Consider the following 19,527-nt stretch of genomic DNA (forward strand, 5'->3'; position numbering starts at 1 on the left):
AAAAAAAAAAAAAAAAGAAATCTTTCTATGAGAAGCCACTTATAATTTTACTTTAATAGAAAGTTTCGGCTGGGTGCAGTGGCTTACGCCTGTAATCCCAGCACTTTGGGAGGTCGAGGCGGGCACATCACAAGGTCAGGAGATGGAGACCATCCTGGTTAACACAGTGAAACCCTGTCTCTACTAAAAATACAAAAAAATTAGCCGGGCGTGGTGGCAGAGTGAACCCAGGAGGTGGAGCTTGTGGTGAGCCAAGATAGCGCCACTGCACTCCAGCCTGGGTGACAGTGCAAGATTCCGTCTCAAAAAAAAAAGAAAAGAAAGTTTTATCTGCTTGTCTTTGTCCATTTTGTGCTCATGAGAAAATGTTTAACTTAGGAATCAGAGAAATATAAATCAAAGCTCAATAATGTATTAGAAGAAAACGAAAACTCTGAGGCTGGGCACAGTGGCTCACGCCTGTAATCCCAGCACTTTGGGAGGCTGAGGTGGGCAGATCACCTGAGGTAGGGAGTTCGAGACCAGCCTGACCAACATGGAGAAACCCTGCCTCTACTAAAAATACAAAATTAGCCGGGTGTGGTGGCACATGCTTGTAATCCCAGCTACTCGGGAGGCTGAGGTAGGAGAATCACTTCAACCCGGGAGGCAGAGGTTGTGGTGAGCCGAGATCATGCCAATGCACTCCAGCCTGGGCAACAAGAGCGAAATTCCATCTCAAAAAAAAAAAGAAAGAAAGAAAGAAAAGAAAAGAAAATGAAAACTCTGATAATATAAAGTATTGGCTAAGATGTGGTGCAATAGGAACACTTATATTCTCTGATGGCAGTGCAAATTTGTACAACTACTATGGAAATAAATTGACATTATCAAGTAAAGTTGAAAATGAGCATACTGGCCGGGCACAGTGGCTCATGTCTGTAATCCCAGCACTTTGGGAGGCCGAAGTGGGTGGATCACGAGGTCAGGAGATCGAGACCATCCTGGCCAGCATGGTGAAACCCCGTTTCTACTAAAAATACAAAAAAAAATTAGCTGGGTGTGGTGGCAGTCACCTCTAATCCCAGCTACTCGAGAGGGTGAGGCGGGAGAATCGCTTGAACCCTGGAGGCAGAGGTTGCAGTGAGATGAGATCACACCACTGTACTCCAGCCTCGATGAGAGAGCGAGACTCCATTTAAAAAAAAAAAAAAGAAAAAGTAAAAAAAGAAAAGAAAACGAACCTACCCTATGACCGTCAGTTTCACTTCTAGGCATATGCCCTAGAGAAATCTTATACATGTATACCAAGAAACATGCTATGCTATGCTAGCATTCATAATAGCAAAATAACTGGCAACAATCCAAGTTTCTATCAGCAAGAGGATGGATAAATTGTGATTTACTGAAATACTCAAATACCATACAGCAATGAAAAATAACTAAACTGCAGTCACATGCATTACTACAGATCAATCTCAATAATGTTAAAAAGTCACAGAAGGCTGGTTGCGGTGGCTCACACCTGTAATCCCAGCATTTTGGGAGGCCGAGGCCGGTGAATCATTTGAGGTCAGGAGTTTGAGACCAGCCTGGCCAACATGGTGAAACCCGGTTTCTACTAAAAATACAAAAAAAATTGGCTAGGCATGGTGGCACATGCCTGTAATCCCAGCTACTCAGGAGGCTGAGGCACGAGAATCGCACGAGCCTGGGAGGCAGAGGTTGCAGTGAGCCCAGATCACGCCACTGCTTTCCAGCCTGAACGACAGAGTGAGACACCATCTCAAAAAAAAAAAAAAGCCACAGAAGAATCCACATACTATATGATTCCCTTTGTATAAAGCTCAAAACCATGCAAAACTAAAAATTGCATATCAGTACAGATATAGCCATAGTCAAACTATAATGAAAAACTAGGGAATAAAAAAATTAAGAATAATAATTATCTGGTTGGGGACGGGCCTTCAAATAAATGTATGGGTAGTGTTCTATTTCCTAAGCAGGGGTCATGGGTGTTTGTTGTTTCGTTGGGTTTTTTTAAAAAAATCTTTTTTAGAGAGTAGGTATCACCATGTTGCTTATTTTGGCCTCAAACTCCTGGGCTCAAGTGATCCTCCCGTCTCAGCTTCCCAAGTAGCTGAGAGTACAGGCATGTACCATCACACCCAGTTTATACTTTTTTATTATTACTCATTAAAATATACACTTTCGGCTGGGCACAGTGGCTCGTGCCTGTAATCCCAGCACTTTTTTTTTTTTTTTTTGAGACGGAGTCTCACTCTGTCGCCCAGGCTGGAGTGCAGTGGCGCAATCTCGGCTCACTGCAAGCTCTGCCTCCCGGGTTCACGCCATTCTCCTGCCTCAGCCTCTCCGAGTAGCTGGGACTACAGGCACCCGCCACCACGCCCGGCTAATTTTTTGTACTTTTAGTAGAGACGGGGTTTCACCGTGGTCTCGATCTCCTGACCTCGTGATCTGCCCGCCTCGGCCTCCCAAAGTGCTGGGATTACAAGCGTGAGCCACTGAGCCCGGCCCTTTTTTTTTTTTTTTTAAAGACAGAGTCTCATTCTGTTGCCCAGGCTGGAGTGCAACGCCACAATCTTGGCTCACTGCAACCTCCACCTCCCAGGTTCCAGCGATTCTCCTGCCTCAGCCTCCCGAGTAGCTGGGATTACAGGTGCCCGCCACCATGCCCAGTTAATTTTTTGTGTGTGTGTTTTTGGTAGAGACGGGTTTTGCCATGTTGGCCAGGTTGCTCTTGAACTCCTGACCTCAGGTGATCCACCTGCCTCAGCCTCCCAAAGTGCTGGGATTACAGGTGTAAGCTACCACACACCTGGCCAATCCCAGCACTTTGGGAGGCTGAGGCAGGTGGATCACTTGAGCTCAGGAGTTTGAGATCAGCCTGTACAATGTGGTGAGAACCCATCTCTACAAAAAATACAAAAATTAGCCGGGTGTGGTGGTGCACACCGGTAGCTCCAGCTACTTAGGAGGCTGAGGCAGGAGGATCACCTGAGCCCAGGGAGGTTGAGGCTGCAGTGAGGTGTGATCGTGCCACTGCACTCCAGCCTGGGTGACAGAGTGAGATCCTATCTCAATAAATAAATAAATAACATGTACATTTTGGTTGAAATAGTCTTGTATATGTGATATTTAATAACAATTAAAATAAATTACAGTTGATTCTCCCATAAACTAGAATAGTATGAAGCCTCTTAAAAGTTATATTTTTATCAATATTAGTGACATTTATATGTGCCCCCATATATTCTAAAATCTCATTTTTAAAAGATAAACAGCCCTGCTCCATCTCCTGCCACTGCTGCCCAGGCCCAAGTGGTTCACTGCACTGTTAAGACAGATTCCAGGCTGGGCGCGGTGGCTCACGCTTGTAATCCCAGCACTTTGGGAGGCCGACGCGGGCGGATCACAAGGTCAGGAGATCGAGACCACGGTGAAACCCCGTCTCTTCTAAAAATACAAAAAATTAGCCAGGCGTGGTGGCGGGCGCCTGTATTCCCAGCTACTCGGAGAGGCTGAGGCAAGAGAATGGCGTGAACCCAGGAGGCGGAGCTTGCAGTGAGCCGAGATTGCGCCACTGCACTCCAGCCTGGGCCACAGAGCGAGACTCCGTCTCAAAAAAAAAAAAAAAAAAAAGACAGATTCCAGATGCCGGGAACTCGTGCCTCCAATTCCAGATGCTATGTCCAGCAAAGGTTCTGTGGTTCTGGCCTACAGTGGCGGCCTGGACACCTCCTGCATCCTTGTGTTACTTAAGGAACAAGGCTAGGACATCATTGCCTACGTGGCCAACATTGGCCAGAAGGAAGACTTTGAGGAAGCCAGGAGGAAGGCACTGAAGCTTGGGGGCAAAATGATGTTCATTGAGGAAGTCAGCAAGGAGTTTGTGAAGGAGTTCATCTGGCTGGCCATCCAGTCCAGCACGCTGTATGAGGACCGCTACCTCCTGGGCACCTCTCTCACCAGGCCCTGCATCGCCCAAAAACAAGTGGAAATCGCCCAGCAGCAGGGGGCCAAGTAAGTGTCCCACAGCACCACAGGAAAGGGAAATGATCAGGTCCGGTTTGAGCTAATCTGCTACTCGCTGGCCCCCCAGATAAAGGTCATTGCTCCCTGGAGGATGCCCAAGTTCTACAACCGGTTCGAGGTCCGCAATGACCTGATGGAATACGCAAAGCAACACAGGATTCCCATCCCAGTCACTCCCAAGAACCCGTGAAGCATGGACGAGAACCTCATGCAGATCAGCTATGAGGCTGGAATCTTGGAGAACCCCAACAACCAAGCGCCTCCAGGTCTGTCCATGAAGACCCAGGACCCGGCCAAAGCCCCCAGAACCCCTGACATTCTCGAGATCGAATTCAAATAAGGAGTCCCCGTGAAAGTGACCAACGTCAAGGATGGCACCACCCACCAGACCTCCTTGGAGCTCTTCCTGTACATGAGGGAAGACGCGGGCAAGCACGGCTTGGGCCGTATTGACATCAAGGAGAACCACTTCACTGGAATGAATGGAATGAAGTCCCCAGTTATCTACGAGACCCCAGCAGGCACCATCATTTACCACACTCATTTAGACATCGCGGGGCCTTCACCATGGACTGGGAAGTATGCAAAATCAAATAACACCTGGGCTTGAAATTTGCTGAGCTGGTGTATACCGGTTTCTGGCACAGCCTTGAGTGTAAATTTGTCCACCACTGCATTGCCAAGTCCCAGGAGTGAGTGGAAGGGAAAGTGCAGGCGTCCGTCTTCAAGGGCCAGGTGTACATCCTAGGCCAGGAGTCCCATTGTGTCTCTACAACGAGGAGCTGGTGAGCATGAACATGTAGGGTGATTATGAGCCAATCGATGCCACCAGTTTCATCAACACCAATTCCCTCAGGCTGAAGGAATATCATCATCTCCAGAGCAAGGTCACTGCCAAATAGACCCCTGGGGTCTATTTGAGCTGGGGCCTCCTCAATTTGCAGATCCCCTAAGTACAGGTGCTAATTGTTGTGATAATTTGTAATTGTGACTTCTTCTCCCCAGCTTTGTTCTCTGGTCCCCCTGAAGCCTGCCAACGTGGTCATCGAAGGGAAGGGTGGAGGGGCAGCTGCAGTGGGGAGCTATAAAATGACAAAAGATACATTAGTTAAAAAAAAAAAAAAAGATAAGCAAGCTAGGCTTTGGGGCTCATGCCTGTAATCCCAGAACTTTGGGAGGCCAAGGCAGGAGGATTGCTTGAGCCTAGGAGTTTGGGACCAGCCTGGGCAACACAGTAAGACCCTGTCACAATAAAATATAAAAAATTAGCCAGGCATGGTGGCACCCATATTAGTAGTCTCAGCTACATGGGAGGCTGGGGCGAAAGGATTGATGGAACCTGAGAGGTCGAGGCTGCAGTAAAGTATTATCTTGATGCCTGGGTGACAGAGCAAAACCCTGTATCAAAAAAAAAAAAAAAGAAAAGAAAGAAAAAAATAAATATGTATATTGAATATACAAAAACCTTTTGTTGGTGATTATAGCTGGTGGGAGATAACAGGGACCTTTCATTTCAAACTCACGTATTTCTGTAATATGGGGAAGATTTTAAAAGAAAGTTGATTACTTTTATAACATCAAAAGTAGCAAATATGTGTAAAAGTCTATCAAGATAAAGGTAATGGTCCTAGGTATAAATTTTTTTTTTCTTTTTTTGAGACGGAGTCTTGCTCCATCACCCAGGCTGGAGTGCAGTGACACAGTCTCAGCTCACTGCAAGCTCTGCCTCCTGGGTTCAAGCAATTCTCCTGCCTCAGCCTCCCCAGTAGCTGGGATTACAGGCGTGAGCCACCACACCCGGCCATCAATACTTAGATTTTTAAGAGTATACAAAATATTTAACTTAAAAGATACACATCACCTCTTCCTACACTAATGGACATCCATTTTATCTGAAGACCTTAAACTGAGGATTCTTAGGAATCCTGACACTGACTACAGAAGTGGACAGCTTTTGGCGCCAGACAAAACTAGCTGCTGACTTCAGAAGTTCCACCTAAGACAGCAGAACAAGATTAATTTTCTGATTCTTCAACATTCTTTTCTGTCCTTTGTTGTTCTACTAAGATTACCTATTATTACACTAGGACACCCTCTAGAACACTAATATAACCCACACTTATCTTCAGCCTATTATTTTGAATCCCTATGGTTGTCTTCTATCACCTCATGTTTTTCACAGGCCCTAGATACTGCTTTGAATTGAACTGATTGCCAGATCTAACATCTTCCACCAGATCCTGCTGACAATAATCTACTAGCAATTCCTTTAAACACTTAAGAAGGCACTGCTGGGCACGGTGGCTCATGGCTGTAATCCCAACACTTTGGTAGGCCGAGGAGGGTGGATCAGGAGGTCAGGAGATTGAGACCAGCCTTGCTAACACGATGAAACGCTGTCTCTACTAAAAATACACAAAATTAGCCAGGCGTGGTGCCACATGCTTATAATCCCAACTGCTCGGGAGGCTGAGGCAGGAGAATCGCTTGAACCCGGGAAGCAGACGTTGCCATCAGCCGAGATTGTGCCATTGCACTCCAGCCTGGGCAACAAGAGCAAAACTCCGTCTCAAAAAAAAAAAAAAAGGCAGATTCCATTTTATAGGCCCCTTCTGTCATTTAACCTTCCCTCATATCATTAATCCTGCAGCCTTGTATAAAATGTACTCTGACCTCAGATTATTAGAATGCCTCTGCTAAGGTTATTATAATACTATCAGCGAGACCTAGTCAATCAGAAGTAGACAATATTAGTTAGGCCCTCCTGACCACCATAGTCAGTTTATTCTCCAGAAACATGTCATTCTGCTTTGCTGAGCTGTTTAACCCAACTCAAAAATCTGTCTACCTCAAAGGACATGAAACTGGCTTACTCCTATTGTCATACATAATATTTATACAACAGTCTAGCTCCTAATTAGGGTACTACACTTTATACGGATATTGGGCTTACAGCGGTCTGCTACATCCTAATTCATCTTGTGTATTTAGTATAATTGTGAGACACTTTCAGATCTTTAAAAGTATCATCCCCCTAGTGGATCATGTTTCCCTGGAAAAATTCTACCCAGAAACCTCCAAAACACAGAACACAAAAGCTTATTTACAATTAAACAAACAAACTCCCAAAAGACATAACTGACTCCCTTTTCATGGATACTATGTAAGCTGCAATTCCCTCATTAAAGATAATACCACTGGCGAACATGGTCCAAAACTTGCCTCATACCCTAACAAAAGTCATAACAAACACTTCACTCTGAAAGACAAACTAGTTTAAACTCATTAGCCCAGATTGTTATGGGAAATCACGTAGTCGTTGATTACCTCCTAAGCAGCCAAAGGGGAATTTATGCTATACTAAACACTCCTGGCTGCATCTATGTACTACAAAACAAATAGACTCATGAGTAAGCAAAAAACAAAAATGCAAATTTAAGTCCATGCCTTCTCCATTGATAAGAGTCTCCAGTAATTTAGAGTCACCATTCTTATTCTGGTGCACAGTGGGAGAAACCCTTACAAATGGAGATTTTTCATATGCATGTAAATTTCTCCAACACAAGAGTAACTTCTGGCTTCTAAGGTTTTGGGCTAAAAAAAGGTGTCGGGGGCGGGGGGTAACTTCTACTCTTGCCTTCAGAGTTTCTCCTTTGTCTCTTGTTTCTCAAAATAATTATTATGCCCAACAGGCATAATATGGGGTGGCATAATCTGGTAGTCTACACTCTTATTTTGGGGAAAGGTGTCGTGTCTTGAACTCCATCAGTTTTTTTGTTTGTTTTGGTTTGGCTTTTTTTTGAGACGGAGTGTTGCTCTGTCGCCAGGCTGGAGTGCAGCGGCCCGATCTCGGCTCACTGCAACCTCCATCTCTCAGGTTCAAGCGATTCTCATGCCTCAGCCTCCAGAGTAGCTGAGATTACAGGCATGCGCCACCACACCCGACTGATTTTTGCATTTTTAGTAGAGACAGGGTTTCACCATGTTAACCAGACTGGTCTCGAACTCCTGACCTCAAGTGATCCGCCTGCCTGGGCCTCCCAAAGTACTGGGATTACAGGTATGAGCCACTGTGCCTGGCCCTATTTTTATTTTTGAGACTGGGTCTCACTCTGTTGCCCAGGCCAGAATACAATAGTGCGATCGTAGCTCATTGCAGCCTCAGCCACCCAGGATCAAGCGATCCTTCCACCTCAGCTTCCTGAAAAGCTGGGACTACTGGTGCATACCACCATGGCTGGGTAATTTTTTTTATTTTGTAGAGACAGGAGGGGTCTCACCGTGCTGCCCAGGGTGGTCTCAAACTCCTGTACTCAAGCAATCCTCCTGCCTTGGCCTCCCAAAGTGCTAGGACTACAGGCCTGAGCCATCACCCCTAATCCCCTATCGGTTTAAATGATATTCTGTGATCATTAACAAATCAGAGGATTCAACAATTTACCCTGCAACAAAAGGAGCAGGAGAAACTATCAATACTCCAAATTTAGATTACATTCTCTGCAAATAGTTTCTAAAGCAAAGTCTTGGCTATGGTGAAAATCTGGATATCAAGGATGAAGTTTCTGCAGGCTGACTGCATCTGCCCTTGGCCAAAAGGAAAACAGAGCAAGGCATCAGCCTTAATGTTGCTGTCCCTGCATTCACACCTGGGCCATGGTGATCTGCTGTTGAACACAAGAAATCTCACAGAACAGCAACATCAGACAAGGCCACTCTGTGACAATGATCAATCAAGGCAAAAACAAGACCAAACTGTAATGTTTTAACAAAAACTAAATTAAACATGAACATTGTCTCAGCTACAGGAATGACCAATATTCCCCTAGACTGGCTAATATGAGTGACTACTGCTTTTTTTTTTTTTTTTTTCAGAGACAGTCTCACTCTGCTCCCCACGCTGGAGTACAATGGCATGATAATAGCTCACTGCAGCCTCAATTCTCAATTTCCCAGGCTCAAGCAATCCTTCTGCCTCAGTCTCTGGAGTAGCTGGGACTGAAGGGGTGCGCCAGCACACCTATTTTATTTTTATTTATTTATTTTTTTGAGATGGAGTCTTGCTCTGTTGCCCAGGCTGGAGTGCAATGGTTTGATCTCAGCTCACTGCAACCTCCACCTCCCAGATTCAAGAGACTCTCCCGCCTCAGCCTCCCGAGTAGCTGGGATTACAGGTGTGTACCACCACACCCAGCTAGTTTTTGTATTTTTAATAGAGACGGGGTTTCACCGTGTTGGCCAGGCTGGTGTCGAACTCCTGACCTCAGATGATCTGTCTACCTCGGCCTCCCAAAGTGCTGGGATTACAGGAGTGAGCCACCATGCCCAGCTGCTTTTGTTTTTTTAAACAAATTACAGCGTTAGCCTCACTCTGTATTCTTGCCTCATCCTAGATAAACTTATTAGGATTCCCAATAATAGAATTACCCTCACTTCCTCATAGCATCCAATTCAGAGCATAGCACTAATTCCTTATATCCTCTCTAAAACCACCTAATACAAACTCAAATCCTAAAATAAATCCTTTCTAACACCCTTTTCTGGAGGTGCTCCATGGTTCCTTCAGTGAACAACAAATCCCGCTTGTTTCACTGCAGAGATGTTCCTGGTATTCTTTGACTCTGAAAACAACTGACTTCATCTCCAGATTGTTCGCGTGGAGAGCAATGAGAAAATACACTGGAATTTTCACCCCTACTTACATGCCCAGAACTAGTCTCCTCCTCTCTACTTTGTCTCTTCTGACTTTGTCTTCTCAAAAGAGGAAAATAATTTTGCAGTATACCCACTTCACTCCTGGAAGGAGTTCAAAGTACTTAGCATGAAATTAATTATTGTAAAGGTTTAACTGTGAGTAATTGCCCTAAATGAAGTTTGGATTACTTCTTCTGTTTGAAATGACCTGTGTTCAGGAAGCTTGCTGAGGATTCCTAGAGACTTCCTTTGAAAAACATTTTCCTGTAAAAGTGGAGTCTCTGTATTTTCCCTGTATTTCCATAAAAAGTCTCAGATTTCTTTCCTGATTAGAGTGGTTTTCCTTAGAAGACTTAAGTGTGGAGAGAAGGTATAATAAGGACAGACATCACTATGGAAACAAGTTAGATAATCATAATTGTATTTGCTAACATCATTATCAAAATAAGAATAAATTTGAGAAGATTCATACATGATGAAGACCTTTCACCAAACTTGGTACATTCCTTTTGCTTTGTCTGGCTGGCTGTTGTTTTTGCTTTATTTGGCTGGCTGGTGTTACTACTTGGGGGTTTTCTGAGTCAGCGTCATGTTATACTCATGGTGAAGAGGTCCTGCCATCTAGTGGCCAAATTGCATAGTTCTACTAGCTTATTTAAAATTGAACCCAATGTTCAAGGAGCCCAGCAGGTACACCGCACTCCTTGGGCTTCCGTGAAATACGAACAAAGCCTCAGCTATTTCAAGATGCAAGGAATCCTTTAAACTTTTGGGAAACAGTCTGTCTTTTATGGGAAAACAAAGTCTTCATTTGGGAAGGACTGATTTGACCTTGAAGCTGAGGTCACTTTGACCCTATCTATATATGTTTGTGAGTCTCTGTTCTGAAACCAGGAGGAGATATATTTAGGCAGCAGGATTCTGGGAGCACAACAGGTGAGAATGTGGATTTTAGGAACAGTCTTTGCCAGCCTGGATTTCCACTACACCCTGCAAAGGTGCAGCTGAATTTGGAGCGGTTAGGGTTTGTGTTCCAGAGGGCCAGAGATAATTGTGGAGTTCCAGGGGATGCAGGGCCCAGAGAGGTGAGCTTGATGACTGAGCTTAGGGCTAGGAAGATCAAAATGTGTCAGCAGGCCAGGAGCTGGGGCCATGAGGGAAACTAATCCTCAGGGCCCAGAACAGGAGCTAAATCGGAGAGAACAGGAGCAAATTATAAACCAGGTCAGGATGGTCCTGGCCGCTAGCTGAGAAAAGAATTGGAGTATACTGAGCTTGCCTTTATTGACCTTGAAACTGGACAGGTGGCCGGGCGTGGTGGCTCACACCTCTAATTCTAGCACTTTGGGAGGCTGCGGCAGGTGGATCACTTGAGGTCAGGAGTTCGAGACCAGCCTGGCCAACATGATGAAACCCTGTCTCTACTAAAAATACAAAAATTAGCCAGGTGTGGTGGTGGCGCCTGTAATCCCAGCTACTCGGGAGGCTGAGGCATGACAATTGCTTGAACCTGGGAGGCAGAGGTTGCAGTGAGCCGAGATCACGCCACTGCACTCCAGCCTGGGTGACAGAGCAAGACTCCATCTCAAAAAAAAAAAGAAAAAAGAAAAGAGAAGAAAAGAAAAGAGAAAAGAAAAGAAAAAAAAAGAAACTGGACAGGCACAGAGAAGGGGAGTTGGAGGTTGAGCTAGGGCAGGGAATCTAGAAGCATTAATTACTGAGGTTTGCAGGGAGTTGGCTTCTACGTCCTATGGCTTCAGTGTTCCTTCCAAAGCTCATGTTGAATTTTTTTTGAGGCAGAGTCTTGTTCTTGTTGCTTAGGTTGGAGTGCAATGGCATGATCTTGGCTCGCTGCAACCTCCGCCTCCCAAGTTCAAGCGATTCTCCTGCCTCAACCTCCCGAGTAGCTGGGATTACAGGTGCCCATCACCACACCCAGCTAATATTTTGTATTTTTAGTAGAGATGGGGGTTTCACAATGTTGGCCAGGCTGGTCTCGAACTCCTGACCTCAGGTGATTCACCTGCCTCCGCCTCCCAAAGGGCTGGGATTACAGGCGTGAGCCACCGTGGCCGGCCAAATTTTCTTTTTTTCTTTTTTTTTTTTTTTTGAGACAGAGTCTTGCTCTGTCACCCAGGCCAAGTGCAGTGGCCTGATCTTGGCTCACTGCAACCTTCACCTCTGGGGTTCAAATGACTCTCCTGCCTCAGCCTCCGTAGTAGCTGAGATAACAGGCATGCACCACCACGCCCAGCTAAATTTTGTATTTTTAGTACAGATGGGTTTTTACCATGTTGCCCAGGCTGGACTCAAACTCCTGGCCTTTAGTGATCCACCTGCCTTGGCCTCCCAAAGTGCTGGGATTACAGGTGTGAACCACTGCACTTGGCCTATGTTGAAATTTAATTGCCATTGTGATGGTGTTAAGAGGTGAGACCTGCTGGGCATGGTGGCTCATGCCTGTAATCCCAGTACTTTAGGAGGCCAAGGCAGGTGGATCATTTGAGGTCAAGAGTTCGAGACCAGCCTGGCCAACATAGTGAAACCCTGTCTCTACTAAAAATACAAAAATTAGCCAGGCATGGTAGTGTACGCCTGTAATCCCAGCTACTTGGGTGGCTGAGGCAGGAGAATCGCTTGATCCCGGGAGGCAGAGGTTTCAGTGAGCCGAGATTGCGCCACTGCACTCCAGCCTGGGTGACAGTGAGACTCCATCTTAAAAAAAAAAAAAAAAAAAAAGAGGTGAGACCTTTAAGAGGTAATTAGGCTCTGCTTTCAAGAATGGATGTTGTGCCAAACCCCTATAAACCTCAGTAGGGAAGCCACCAGGTTCAAGAGGCCAAAGAAGTGACCCAGAGCCAGCAAATGAGACTTGGGATTTTATCAGGGTCTTACATAAAAGGAAGAGAGTCCAATGGCAGTGAGCTGGACAGGAGAATTGCAACTGCTTGCAATGACCATGCAGTTTGTAAAACGAAAGTATCTGAGACAGCTCTCAATCAATTCAGAAGTTTATTTTGCCAAGGCTAAAGACAACCTCCTGGGAGAAAGATCAATGGAATCACAGAAACAATCTGTGGTCTGTGCCTTTCTCCAAAGAGAATTTTAATGGCTTCATTATTTAAAGGGGGAAAAGCAAGCCTGGCATGGTGGTCACACCTGTAATCCCAGCACGATGGGAGGCTGAGGCGGGTGGATCATTTGAGGTCAGGAGTTCAGGACCAGCCTGGCCAACATGGTGAAACCCCATCTCTACTAAAAATATAAAACTTAGCCAGGCGCGGTGGCACACACCTGTAGTCCCAGCTACTCAGGAGGCTAAGGCAGGAGAATTGCTTTAACCTGGGACTGCACTCCAGCCTGGGTGACAGGGCGAGACTCTATCTTAAAAAAATTGGGGGGAGATGGGTGGGGGGAAGCAGGATGGAGGGGAAAGGGGGCGGGCATGGTCACATTACTGAATCCACATGTTGCGAGAGAAAAGGAGCTGGTAAGGAAATAGTCAATCATGTATTCGTCTCAGGCTCAGTAAATCGGCACTTCACATAAGAAAAGGTGAACACTGATTAGCTACCTGTGGAGATATTTAACCTTTTATCTGTAGCTATCTGCTTAGGAACAAAAGAAAAGGCAGCTGCTTGCAGCACTCACATTTCAGCTTAATTTTTTCCTTTTAGCAGAATGAATTGGGGTCGCACATCTTTCTCTTTGTTTCAGAAGTTTCTATAGCATTTTCACGTAACACTCTCCCCTTAACGTCCTCCACCTGGTAGCCTTCATCTAGACCAAAACTCAGGGCCTCAAACCCCTATATGGCTCGTGTTCCACGGGACAGGATGGTGGCTCAGATGTTCCTCATAGACAACGAATCTCTGGGTTGGTCACTCCTGTTTTAGCAGCAGAAAATGGATTAAGACAACACCCTAAGGTGAAATTTAAAAATCCATTTATATAACATGGAGAGAGCAAAGGATTTGCAGCATGAGAGCCTCACCTGTGTGAAACTATCCTGCACCACCCTGGTTGTTCCCCTTGGCAAAGCCACGCGGCCTCTATGGACTTTGGTTTCCTGGCACAAGTAGTTACTGAATCTGCCCACCCAGCAAATAGGACAAAAAAAAGGTGATGACTTGGTTCTTTACGTGGGGAAATGGCCATTCCTCCCTAAAGTGAAGGAGAAAAAACAAGGAGGAATCCAGACAGGGGTAGTTAAAATTCATAGCCCAGGTCTTTGTCGTATGCTCATGTTGTGCCGAACCCCTGTACACTCCAATGGGGATGAATACAAGGTTCAATAGGCTGAAGAAGAGACCCAGAGCCAGTGAATGAGACATGAGGTTTTATTGGGGGCTTACAACTGGGAGACAGGGCCCAACGGCAGTGGGCTGGACAAGAGAACCACAACCACTTGCAAAATAAAGTCACACAATGTATAGAGGTTTTTTTTTTTTTTTTTTAGACGGAGTCTCGATCTGTCACCAGGCTGGAGTGCAGTGGCGTGGTCTCGGCTCACTGCAACCTCCACCTCCTGGGTTCAAGCGATTCACCTGCCTCAGCCTCCCAAGTAGCTGGGACTACACGTGCGCGCTAACATGCCCAGCTACCTTTTTTGTATTTTTAGTAGAAACAGGGTTTCACCATGTTACCAGGATAGTCTCGATCTCTTGACTCCATGATCCGCCCGCCTCGGCCTCCCAAAGTGCTGGGATTACAGGTGTGAGCCACCGCGCCCGGCCTTATATAGTATTTTCACTTGACAACCTCCACCTGGCAGCCTTCATTTAACCCAAAACACAGGGCCTTGAACCCCTGTATAGCCCACATTCCACGGGACGGGACAGCTGGGGGTTCACAGGTTCTTCATAAATAAGAAATGAATCTCTGTGTTGGCCACCCCCAGATTTCTTAGCTCAGAACCTCAAACACATTCAGGATTCAGGTGTGTCTGCCATACAGGCTCATTCTCAGGATATGCTTAAGTTATTACTATCAGGTGAATTTACCATACAGCTCCCATTACAAAGTGAGAAAGTTGTGGCAGAGTATTAACCCATCCTGCCAATCCACACCCCACCAATTGAAAGCAGCTGGGAATTGGGACCTATCCTGTGGAGGTAATGCAGGAGGGCAGCTGCCTGGCCAGGACAAAGAACTTAAGGGGCCTCATTGTCATCCTCCCGCTTCCCTGGTAATACCCACCTACCTCTGCCCAAACACCTAGGGGCTCTGTTAGAATAAAGGGCTGTGAGTCAGGGCCTGAGCTTAAGGTTGGAAGTAGTTTTTCAGCAGGTGGTCTTGGGGGGGCCTGAGCATGGGAGAAAGTCAGCTGTGGGAGAGTGAAATGGAGGCAGGACATTCTGAGGAGTTGGGGGCGATCGAAGACAGCTGTGTGCCCTGAGGTTAACGCAGAGATTTCTTCTAAACATGTTATTAATAAATATGTGAATGATTTTATAAACACAGAAAAATTAGTACACAAATACACAGCAATCTTTAAGGGCGGTTACACTGGGCAGTGGATGTTGGCAGGAGTGACTTCAATTTTTCCTTGCAACACTTTTGTATTTGTGAAGACATTTTTCCTGAAAAAAGAAAGGATTACATCTGTCAATAGAAATCAAAAAGGTAGGTCCACAAAAATCTTTTCATTGTTATTGTTTACCAACTAAATGGCCAACAAGTTACCCACGGACCTATGGAGCTCACTAGACTATTGTTTTAAAACTATATTTGTATCTCTCTCTGTCCTTAGGGAACAAGGTGCTGGGAGGATACACAGCCCCATTTAATACTCCTCATCTCTCATCACTGGCTATCTTCATTTTCCTCTTTACCCTGTACATGTCTCCTTAGGTGAATATTATTTTGCAAGAGGAGTGTATTTGTTTTCTCAAAACAACATACAAATCAGGGCACTAGTCAGGTAGGGGAAACCTGCCAGCTGCGGTCACTCCTTTGGCCCCGACACACTGCCGCCCACCTAGGCAGCATCAGCACCACCAGGCAGCAGCCCTTAAGGTGCTGGTCCTCTAGCAGTTCCATGACAAAGAGTGAGAGGTGATAGCGCGCAGGCAGTGTCTGGTCTTGGGAACCTGCCTCTCACCTGGGGAGGGAGCAATTAAGGCATATGAATGATACAACAGGCAACATTATCATTTGAACATGTACTTATTTAAACTCTTTTTTACCTCCCAATAGGGTTGTGAATGACTTTTCTGTTTTGTTGTTAGGTCTCGATTTTTCTTCTTCTTCTTTTTTTTTTTTTGTTTTGAGACAGAATTTTGCTCTTATTGCCCAGGCTGGAGTGCAATGGCACGATCTTGGCTCCCTGCGCACTCCACTCCCAGGTTCAAGCGATTCTCCTGCCTCAGCCTCCTGAGTAGCTAGGATTACAGGCGTGCACCACCACGCCAGCTATTTTTTGTATTTTTAGTAGAGATGAGGAGTCACCATGCTGGCCAGGCTGGTCTCGAACTCCTGACCTCAGGTGATCCACCCACCTCAGCCTCCCAAAGTGCTGGGATTACAGGCGTGTGCCACCGTTAGATATAAGTCTTTAATTCATTTTGATTTGATCTTTGTATATGGTGAGAGATAGGGGTCTTGGCCGGGCGCGGTGGCTCACGCTTGTAATCCCAGCACTTTCGGAGGCCGAGGTGGGTGGATCACGAGGTCAGGAGATCGAGATTACTGTGAAACCCCGTCTCTACTAAAAATACAAAAAAATTAGCCAGGCGTGGTGGCGGGTGCCTGTAGTCCCAGCTACTCAGAGAGGCTGAGGCAGAAGAATGGCGTGAACCCGGGAGGCGGAGCTTGCAGTGAGCCGAGATTGCGCCACTGCACTCCAGCCTGGGTGACAGAGCGAGACTCTGTCTCAAAAAAAAAAAAAAAAAAAAAACAATAGAGAGATAGGGGTCTAATTTCATTCTTCTGCATATGGACATCCAGTTTTCCCAGCACCATTTATTGAAGAGACTGTGTTTTCCCCAGTGTATGTTCTTGGCACCTTTGTCAAAAATAAGTTCACTATAGGTGTGTGAATTTGTTTCTGGGTTCTCTGTTCTATTCCATTGGTCTATGTGTCTGTTTTTGTGCTGGTACTATGCTGTTTTGATCATTGTAGCTCTGTTGTATAATTTGAAGTCAGCTAATGTGATCCCTCCAATTTTGTTCTTCTTGCTTAGGATAACTTTGGCTATTCTGGGTCTTCTGTAGTTCCATATAAATTTTAGAATTGTTTTTTCTATTTCTGTGATGAATGTCATTAGTGTTTTAATGGGGATTGCATTTAACCTGTAGATTGCTTTGGGTAGTATGAAAATTTTAACAATATTAATTCTTCCAATCCATGAACATGAAAAATACAGAACGCTTCACAAATTTGCGTATTATCCTTGCACAGCTGCCATGTATTTCTCTGTATCTTTCCAATTTTAGTATATGTGCTGCTGAACTGAGCACATAAAGCATGTTTGAGTGCTTAATTTGTGAGTCAGATTTGCTAGTTCTGACCTCTCCTCTGTGACCTAAGTGTTATGCCCATTTTAAAAAGGAAACCTATGCACGGAATGAGTAAGAAACCAGCCTAAAATCGTACCCAAATCAAGAGGTGGAGCTGGATTCCTCCTTGGGTCTGTTTGATTCTAAGTTTGTATTTATAACGCCTCTGTCAACTGGCTATTTTTTACTCAATAGCCGTCATAATGATGCAAAGGACAAGAGTGAAGTACTATTACTTCTGGCCTGTCAACTTGGCCAAGTGTAAAATCTTAATTTTACTCAGTTCTGGCCAGGGAGCAGCAAAGATCGCGCCACTGCACTCCAGCCTGGGAGACAAAGTGAGACTCCGTCTCAAAAAATTAATAAATTAAAAAATATATATATAGTATTTGAGATTTACACATGTATACAGAGGGCTTTGAGATTATTAAAATGTAAGGATTTTCTTTTCTTTTTGGGATGAGGTCTCACATATGGCCCAATTTTCCTTCCTTCCTTCCTTCCTTCCTTCCTTCCTTCCTTTCTCTCTCTCTCTTTCTTTCTCTTTCCCTTCCTTCCTTCCTTCCTTCCTCTCTCTCTCTTTCTTCTTTCTTTCTTTTTTTTTTTTTTTCCTAAGATGGAGTCTCGCTCTGCTGCCCAGGCTGGAGTGCAACAGCTCAATCTTGGCTCACTGCAACTTCCGCCTCCCAGGTTCAAGCGATTCTCCCACCTGAGCCTCCCGAGTAGCTGGGATTACAGGCACCTGCCATCATGCCTGGCTAATTTTTTTTTGTATTTTTGTAGAGACGGGGTTTCACCATGTTGGCCAGGCTGCTCTCAAACTCCTGACCTCAGGTGATCCGCCCCATCTCGGCCTCCCAAGGTGCTAGGATTACAGGCATGAGCCACCGCACCCAGCTCCAATTTTCTTTTTTTTTTCTTTTTCTTTCTTTTTTTTTTTTTTGAGATGGAGTTTCGCTCATGTTGCCCAGGCTGGAGTGCAATGGCACGATCTCAGCTCACTGCAACATCTGCCTCCCGGGTTCAAGCAATTCTCCTGCCTCAGCCTCCCAAGTAGCTGGGATTACAGGCATGTGCCACCATCCCCGGCTCATTTTTTGTATTTTTAGTAGAGATGGGGTTTCTCCATGTTGGTCAGGCTGGTCTTGAACTCCCGACTTCAGGTGATCTGCCTGCCTCGGCCTCCCAAAGTGCTAGGATTACAGGCGTGAGCCACCGCGCCTGGCCAATTTTCTAAAAGGAAATATTGTGGACCCAATTATTCATATCATCATAACAATTTTTTCTCTAAACAAGTACTGTGGCTAAATGTGGTGGCTCATGCCTATAATCCCAGCACTTTGGGAGGCTGAGGCAGGAGGATCACTTAAGGCCAGGAGTTTGAGACCAGCCTGGACAACATAGTGAGACCCTGCCTCTACAAAACATTTTAAAATTAGCCAGGTGTGGGGTGGTATGTTCTTGCAGGAGAATGTACTGGAGGCTGAGGAGAATATACTTGAGCCTAGGAGGTTGAGTCTGCAGTGAGCCTTGATCATGCCACTACCCTCTAGCCTGGGCAACAGAGTGAAGCTCTGTCTAAGAACAAACAAACAAACAAACAATTTGCTTGTTTAATATGTTGTCACAAAACATTCAGGACAGTTAAGTAATGCCTGGGTCTTTTCCATACGTGAAAATGGTTGATTGTCTTAGAAAATAAAATCCATAGAGTTGTTTTTTTTTCCTATAGAATTATTTAAAATAAAATGAGAATTTGCCAAAAAGTCTGCTACTAGTCATATTTTACTTCCGTCTAACAAGAAAATTTCCTACCATAGATCTCAATGTGACATGACACACAATACATATCTAGTTTCATTACCTGGGTTCAATATTGCTGTAGTTCTGTTCTGAGTGTCTTGATTTTTTCTTCCTTTTTTTTACTTCTTGGCTTGAGGTTAGGATTGGGCTCTGAATTCTTCATTTGTCTGCAATGATCACCACCATAAATAGACACTTAATAATGTATTTTCAGGAAATCTCTAAGCAATATTACATATGAAATATATAGAGCAATTTTGCCCCTTGAGTTTTCACACCCTCACTTATTGACTATTTTCATGATAATTAAGTACTCATGTGGGGGTGGGGCTGGTGCTGGTGGTAGAAGTGGCAGTAATGAGGAAATAGATCCCCAACTAAAGGCAAACCATCATGTTTTCATTCCTAGAAAAAAAAATCAGCCTTGGTAACGTGGTGAAAACCTGTCTCTACAAATAAAAAAAAAGAAGAAGAAGAGAAAAGAAAAGAAAAAAAATT

The 19,527-nt window shown here is 45.0% G+C and overlaps 1 non-coding gene and 1 pseudogene across 1 annotated transcript; one reads left to right on the forward strand and one right to left on the reverse strand.

Moving 5' to 3' along the window:
• Positions 1-3,688: 3,688 nt before the first annotated feature.
• Positions 3,689-4,937, forward strand: LOC116811974 (argininosuccinate synthase-like; annotated as a pseudogene).
• Positions 4,938-17,083: 12,146 nt separating this feature from the next.
• Positions 17,084-17,187, reverse strand: LOC116812319 (U6 spliceosomal RNA). Its single transcript, XR_004370630.1, has one exon. It is a non-coding gene; the product is annotated as a U6 spliceosomal RNA (small nuclear RNA).
• Between the last annotated feature and the right edge of the window lie 2,340 nt (positions 17,188-19,527).

The sequence above is a fragment of the Hylobates moloch genome, unplaced genomic scaffold (assembly GCF_009828535.3).
Source record: "Hylobates moloch isolate HMO894 unplaced genomic scaffold, HMol_V3 SCAFFOLD_7, whole genome shotgun sequence".
Lineage (NCBI taxonomy): Eukaryota > Metazoa > Chordata > Mammalia > Primates > Hylobatidae > Hylobates > Hylobates moloch.